We start from the raw sequence: 8,222 nt of genomic DNA, 5'->3' as shown, positions 1-8,222 counted from the left end.
CTCTCTGTTTCCTCTTATCATGCTGTTGAACATCCTTGTAATCATTACTTTGAACTTCATATCTGATGAATTATTGTGTTTATTTCATTAGCTCTTTTTCTAGAGGGTTCTCTCATTTTATTCATTTGAGGCCTGTTTCTTTGACTCTCCATATTGGCTACCTCTTTGTTTTTGTTTCTATGCAATAGGCAGATTTTCTACCACTCCTAGTTCTGGTAGGATGGTCTTATGTAGTAGGTGTCATGTGGGACCCAGTGCTGCAGTGTCCTTGTTCAACTGAGCTGGGTGTTCTGGGAATGGCTTCTGAGGATTATCTGGGCTCTATTGTTTTAACTGAGTCTTGACCGCTATTGGTCCTTCTGTGCATGGGATTTAGCCCCAGGCTGGCACTGAGGGTCAACTCCCAACACAGTGTGCAAGCTGCTGTGCAGGTGCTGATCACATGAGCAGAGTTTCCCTCACTAGGGCTTGGTGCCTGCTGAGATCTCCCTGTGGACCTGCTGCTTGGGAAGCTTATTGGATTCTGTAATGTTGTTGTGTGGAGCTGGCCCCTGGGTGTGTTTGTTCTGGGCCTCTCTGCAGGGACACTGGTGCAAACCTATGTCAGATGCTGCTTTGACTGGCAGTAGGCAGCTCGTTTGGAGCTACTAGTGATCCTCAGCTTTTTCTCCCTTGCTGGGAAAAAAAAGGGGCTTGGGGCATGTGGAAAGGGGCTATGACTATTAAGATAGAAATTTTGTATATAAAAATTCTGTACAGCTAGAAGTACAAAATCCAATTCTTCCAAGGATTGTGGAAGGCAGGAACAGGAGAAAGAGGGAGAAAAAGTTTTCAAATCAGTGCCAGTTTGGGAGCTGGCAGATGCTAGTAAAAAGCTACAGAAAATTCTGTGGCTCTTTAAGACTCCCAGGTGTTTAAAAATTACATATTGGTGTCAGGTCCAGGAGTTCTGGGCCTGATGTGCACCAGAGACAAGGATCCATGTTCCTCAGACAAAAGAGAATATGCAGAGGGGCCAGGAAAAATGGGTCATGCTTTTCCTGGAGGGAGCTATGAACAGGGAAAGAGCTTCAAAGCCTCCTTCCAAACCACTGGTCCCCTCTGAATGGCAGGTGACTGACTCCTTGGCTTGCANAACCCAGAGAGTAAGGCTTATTCCATTTTATGTTTGACAACTGTTGGTGCATATCAATTCCTGTACTGAACCAACAATATTTAAGAAGTACAGTGAGGAGAGGAGGGACAAATGCAGGAGACTCAGCAGCAGCCTGACAAGATGGATGGGGAAGCTACTCACAAACACCTCTGGGATGAGGAAAAGAGCTTTCAGTAGAAGGTTGAAGAGCTTGTCAGCCTTCATTTTGCTGACACCAGGGAATGGGTGAGGCTTCCTCCCTGATATCTCAAAGGCAATATCAGGTACATGTTTGAAACCAAATGGCATGCACAACTTTGCTAAGCACTACTAGGGAGAGCACACAAGGAGCACTGAAAGTTGACATGAGGAAGAATTCCAGCTACAACCTAACATCTCTAGTAACTGATCATCAAGAATTTGGGCACTTACTGTCTGAAGTGATAAATAAATACTTGATAAAGCAAGAAGAGATTGGTCTAGAATACTCTACCATTTCAAGTACAGCACTGGAAAATTGTAACAATAGGCGGCTCACTCTCTTGCTTCCTCTCTGTGCTCTGGGCTCTCTGCACCAGGACAGTGCTTGCCACTTTTCAATATTGTTCCTCTTTTTTTAATGAATTGGAGCATTCAGCTTTGAGGTGGTACAAATTCCCCAGATGGAGGGAGAGAGTGAGAGAGAAAGAGAGACAGATTGTATTACCTTTTCTATCAGAGCCTTGGACCTAATATTACTTTCAGCAAATGCTTTTTGTTGAGGCAACTGCAAGGCTTGCCAAAATTCAAGGGAAGGAGACGGATTGGGGGATCGTCAAAGTTTTTGTAATTACACACCAAGTCCCCACACATGTAAACTTTCGATTTAAGCCAGCAGATGTCGGTAAGTTAATGTAAAATTTATAAGGATTGACACTGAAAACATATTAAGAATTGTGACTTTAGCACTGGCTGGTGTAGCTCAGTGGATTGAACACTGGACTGTGAAGCAAAGGATCACTGGTTTGATTCCCAGTCAGGACATATGCCTGCGTTGCAGACCAAGTCTCTAGTAGGGCACACATGAGAGGGAACCACATACTGATGTTTTTGTCCCACTCCTTCTCTTTCCTTTCCCATCTCTCTAAGAATAAATGAATAAAATATTTAATAAGAAAAGAAAGTCTCTTTTTATTAAAAGATTGTGACTTTAGATTTTCTGGTGCATTGCCATTTTAGTAAATATTGTATTAAATTATTCCTTGGTATTAAAAAAACTTTAATTTAACCTCCTTTGTCTCCCTGGTACCCCGGCTAATACTGTCCATGTGATTTCTATTTCTGTGGGTCTGTTCCTGTTCTAGCTGTTTGCTTAGTTCATTTTTGTTTTTGTTTTTTTACTTTTGGTTGTTGATGGTTTTGAGTCAGTGTCATTTTACAGTTTGTATTTTTGATCTTCTCCTTCTTAGATAAGTCCCTTTAACATTTCATATAATAAGGGTTTGGTGATGATAAACTCCTTTAACTTGACCTTATCTAGGAAGCATTTTATCTGCCCTTCCATTCTAAATGATAGCTTTGCTGAAGACAGTAATCTTGAATGTAGGCCCTTGCCTTTCATGAGTTGAAATACTTCTCTCTAGCCCCTTCTTGCCATCAAGGGCTTTTTTGAGAAATCAGCTGATAGTTTATGGGAACTCATTTGTAGGCCCCTGTCTCCTTTCCTCCAGCTGCTTTTAAGATTCTCTCCTTATCTTTAATCTTGGGTAATGTAATTATGATGTGCCTTGATTTGTCTTACATTTTTTGGACTCTCTGAGCTTCCTGGAATTTCTGAGGTCTATTTCCTTTGCCAAATTAGGGAAGTTCTCCTTCATTATGTTTTCAAATAAGTGCTCAATTTCTTGCTCCTCCTCTTCTCTTCCTGGGACTCCTATGATTTGGATGTTGTACTGGAGGTCCTTGAATGTGTCTTGATTTTTTGAATTCCTGTCTTTTCATTCTGTTCTGGTTGAATGTTTCTTTCTTCCTTCTTCTCCAAACTGTTGATTTGAGTCCAGTTTTCCTTCCTTTGCTGTTGGTTCCCTTTATTTCACTTTTCATAGCCTTCACGTTTGCCTGTATTTTGTGACCATATACAACCCATTCTGTGAGCATCATGATTACCAGTGTTTTGAACTCTTCATCTGCTAAGTTGGCTATCTCTTCATTGCTTAGTCATATTTTTTCTAGAACTTTGATCGCCTAGATATTTTAAATAAAATATTTTATTTTAAATATGATAATAAGAGCTCCAATGTGATAACATAGTAGAGGTCCAAGAGGTAACATAGTCGATTATATATTACCCAAATAACCTGAGTAACACTAACAAAGTAATAAGACACAATAAAAATCTTGGAAATTGTTGCCTTGATTTAATATATTCTTTTATTAATAAATTTATTATTCCACATAATACACGAAAGCCATGTTGTGAAATGTCACACAATTCATATATATATATGTATATGTGTGAATATTTCCATCATTGGAAATTCTGTTTATTCTTTCCAATTGTTTCTTTTGTGTTTATATAAATTTAAACATATCATTTTTGAAGAATGGCAACATACTTATTTTTTTTCTTGAACTTGTTTATTTACTATGTAACATGGAGAACATGCAAGAATATTGCTTGTAATCTAAGATTCTTTGTAATTACTGTATACTTAATCCCCTTCATTAGAGGTAAGTATCTTCATTGAATGATACATATTTAGGTACCTGAGGGAACATGCTATGTATAAATATGTGCCTATGGAAGTTTTTTTTATGACAGATCGTAAATGTAGAATTGTAGGGATAAACAGCATATTTAATTTTATTTTGAGAGCTTTTTTCTATATTAAACTCCATAAAATAGCCTTTTCATTTTTTGTTGTTTTGTTTAATAGAAGAAAATGTCTTTAATCCCTGAAAGGGTATTTACCTGAAATAAAGTAAAAATAAGCAATATTGGTCCAACAGTCAAAATTTTCAACCTGAGATTGGGACTATAAGAATGTTCACTATTCTGGTTAATCAGTATAGTCATGGATCTCTAGCCATACTGTAAATCCAAAAATAAAATAAACATTGTTAAAACCAAAAAAGTGCCGGGAGAGAGCAGAAGGTTGGGACTTGGACTTGATTGGGGTCCAAATCAAGCCAATCCATAGTGTAGAAAATGTTGTAGTGTCCACATAAGGTAGGACCTAAAGCTGACTTTAAGAAAAAATCAGAAATTTATAAGAGAAACTAGCATACTACAAAGGTGGTTAGCCTTATCTTGCTAAACTGCAATGTATCTCACTTTGATATTCAAAATATCTAATAGAATGAGCACTTCCAGTAATGAAACAAATTTATATTTTAAACAATGATTTCTGTAGACTGTATGTTATCATTTGAGGTATAAATAATACCCAAAGAATGTCTCAGTAAACAATAAGGTGACCTCAAGTGTATCATCAATAGTCAATTTGGAAAGACTAAGTTTGCTGCTCTTTAATTCCAGGCAAGATTTGAACAAGGTGGAAAGCTTTTGATTGGGGGAGGTGAAAGAAAAGCTGTCACTAAATCCTGTGACTTATGGACACAAGTTGAAGTCACCTAAGTGCTGAAAACATAAGGCCGTTCCCAGAAACGCTATTTGAACGGAGTAATAGCTTCTGTCATCCACCAAGTTAGAGTAGAAAAGCCTCTTACAAAACAGAGTCCAGGTGTTCACAGGTCTTGTAGAATCATTCCCAGGCTCTTCTCTATGTTCTTTAAGAATCTTCAAAAATATAATTTAGAATATGGCAATCCACATCTTTCTCAGGTCAGACTATACCAGCCACCTCAGTCCTTCAAATGCGCCATTGATTTTGGCAGCCAAGGCTGTGAGGCCCCACAACTTGCCGGACTGTTGAAGAGTATTACTCTTGACAGCTGGCAGGACAGGGGTACTGCCATGTCCTTCTGTGATTGCCTGTCCTCAGAGTTTCAGGCTTTCTGCATTGAGTGGTTCCATATATTTCAAGAGGATGCATAAGGAGGAGTCAAAAAACACATGTCCATATTCACTGGAGGCCTGTTTGGTCCATACCCTGAATGCAGATATAGCTTATTGAGGTTTAATGAGTGACAGAAACTGGCTCTCCTGTGCTGAAAACTGCAGGGAGTGGCACTTATCAGTGACTGAGGCATCACAGAAGGCTTTGTTTACAGTTCTGCAACTCAGTCACTTCACTATGGGCCTGTCCTCAGAGTTTTAGACTCTCTGAATGTCTTGGTTCCAAATGTTTTAAAGGGATGTGTGAGTCATTGTGGATGAAGAGGGGTCACATGCTAAACTTGACTAACTCACTGGAGGCCTGTGTGGGGGCCTTATTAAGTAGAAACCTAAGATAACCATAAAGAATGATCTGAAATGAAAAGGTATTAGCTAAAATTGGCTATGGCAAAAGATGGTCTTTTTGACTAATAAAGACCAATGGTCACATCCTAGACTAGATTCTTTCCTGAGAAAAGTCTGTCTTTAATTAAGCCTGTAAGTTATCCTTTATGAATCTTTGAGAATGTAGTTTAGAATATCAAAGTAAAGTGTTTCTTCTTGACCCCTTCCAACACAGATACTGTACCACAGCACCAAAAAGGAGACCACAAGTCCCCTCATAGTTACTGAGTTGATCGTTGACTGTTAACTCTCCTGTACTCACATATGTAAAAGAAGTGCATGTGTATCATTTCACTTTCATCCAGTTGCAGAGGTCTCCCAGCTTTGCTCTCTCCAGCCTTGCTAGTCAATCACAGGTGGATTTCACACAACCCACTGCATCCTCTCTTTGGAATGTAATGTGTAAAGCACGGTGGACTATCAACATTTTGTTTACTAGCAATTCTCATCAGTTTGGCTCAAATATACTCAGAAAGATTCTTACAAAAAATAAAAATAGCTCCATAAAAATACTTACAGGTTTGGATATTTCATACATTGACTGGCATGAGGGAAACAACACACATCCACCTCCACTGCAGGCTGACATGGGGTGGGTGGGGTGACCCAGAATCCATACATTCCTTGTTGAGATTTAGTTGGTGACAGAATCTCACTTTCTTGGGCTCAGGAAGTACAGGGGATGACGACATCTATCCTTGGCCAAGGTGCCACAGAAGACTTTGTTTGCAGATCTGCAAGTCAGTCACAGTGGATCAGTCTCCCCAAGCTGCACAGTTGGAATGGGGGTCTGAACCTGATAACAGCAGAAATGCCCTCTGAAGGCATCCAAGGGCAACAGGCTGCACCTGTACCAGGGGTCCAGACCTGCAGCAATCTTCAACACTTTCAGCTTCTGCAGGGAGCCCAGGAACCCACTTACAAATGAGCACCCTGCCATCCACACAGCTGGAGGCAGCTGAGGGAACACCCAGCGATGGCAAGGACAATTGTCACAGTGGCAGATTGTGATTTGGTCCTTGAAGCTCCAAGAGCTGGTAAACAGGAGAGGCTGGTCAGACAGCACCTAGCTTTGTTAACCAGTTAGGAGTGGGCACGTTGTTGTGGGAGCAATCAGCCAGCACATCAGGGCAGCAGCCTAGGTTTATAGCGGTGGCTGAGGTATGTGTGGGATCACACCTCACATAATCCAGGCTCAACCCAGCAGGCACCACGAGGTGAGGCAGCAAAGACGCAGGCCTGCCAGACTTGTGGTCACAGTTGCCAGGTGCAACTGTAGTTGCACACCCAGCTCAGGCAGCACTAACTGCCTGGTAAGCACAGAATCTCACTTTAGAATCTGGAGGCTTTGGGTTGCAGAGGTGACGCAGGACCCACCTGCTCTGGGTCCTGCTGTCCTGGAAGAGCCACTGCCAGCCTCTGCTTCCTGGAACTCAGGGGCTCCTCAGACTGGGCAGGCTGGGCCCTCAAGGGGGAGCTCTCTGGCAGTCACAGTGGCCTCTTCATGCATAGGTTCTTATGTTTGATAAATATCCTGTGAGTCACAATGTATTGAGTTAATTTACATTTAACTAAAATCAGCAGCTTTGCCATCTTTTATATGTTACTGGCCAATTTTTACTTTCCTGAATTGCCTGTTCATATCCTCCATTTATTTTCATCTTGGAATGTTTGACTCTTTGTTTGTGATTTATCTGTTATATGTGTTTAAACATATATAGATAGGTGTTAAATTTGAGGAAAATTAAGCCTATATGTGTGATTTAACTTTACTATCTACTATGGCACTGTGTTACCTTTGTTTTCCTTAAAGTTGCTTTACATCATCAAAAGTGTTATATGGAGATTTCATTGATAACGTTGTTCAGGGATGATGCCCATCAGTGAAGTTTTCCTTTTTTTCTAAAATGAATGCATGCTTATGCTGGATAATGTTTACTGAGAGACTTAGGTGATGGTGCTTTTGACCAAGAAAGACAGGAGTGGTGTTGTCCCTTGGACCAAGTCAATCCTGTTGTTTTAGGGGGGCTTTGAAAAATCCTTGTGATTTGATTTTTCTATTCCAATAAAATTTACATGAATTTTATTTTTGCACTGATATTGGTTATGGTCTATCATAGTGTGCCTATGTTTAAAAGAAAGAGACTATTGTATCTTCTTTTTTTTGTCATCCTAAAGGATTAAGTGTTTTTATATTAGGTTAATGGGAGGGATGGAACAGCAGGCTTCTGAGGAAAGAGAGAAAGAATGAGACATGCAGATCTAGTGTGGTCATGTGGACTAACAATCATTGTTTCAAAGTCCCTTGAACTGAAACATTGAGTTGCTCCCTATATCCATATGTAGATGAGAGATGTTGTGCTTTGTTTTGCAAGAATTGGACATGTGGGCACCCACACTTGAGAGGACACAAATTCAGTGAGTCCCTTGAGAGTATGGGTTCTACATGATCAAATCTAAAATTGGAAGTGTACATCCATCATTAGAAGCTGAAATGAGAGTGAAAACAACCAGATGAATCTTTTTTTTTATTTTTATAATAAATCTTATTTCAAAACATTTTTAAAGATTTTATTCATTTATTTTTAGAGTGGAAGGGAAGGAGAGAGGGGGAGAAATATCAATGTATGGTTGCCTCTCATGAGT

At 40.0% G+C, this 8,222-nt stretch overlaps 1 pseudogene; it reads right to left on the bottom strand.

The window, feature by feature from the left end:
* Positions 1 to 715: 715 nt before the first annotated feature.
* Positions 716 to 1,943, bottom strand: LOC118978532 (etoposide-induced protein 2.4 homolog; annotated as a pseudogene).
* Positions 1,944 to 8,222: the final 6,279 nt, after the last annotated feature.

This window comes from Sturnira hondurensis, unplaced genomic scaffold (assembly GCF_014824575.4).
Source record: "Sturnira hondurensis isolate 20B ecotype Veracruz unplaced genomic scaffold, ASM1482457v3 Scaffold0021915, whole genome shotgun sequence".
NCBI lineage: Eukaryota > Metazoa > Chordata > Mammalia > Chiroptera > Phyllostomidae > Sturnira > Sturnira hondurensis.
Note: the sequence above shows the minus strand (reverse complement) of the source record. Positions and strands in the feature narration are given on the sequence as shown.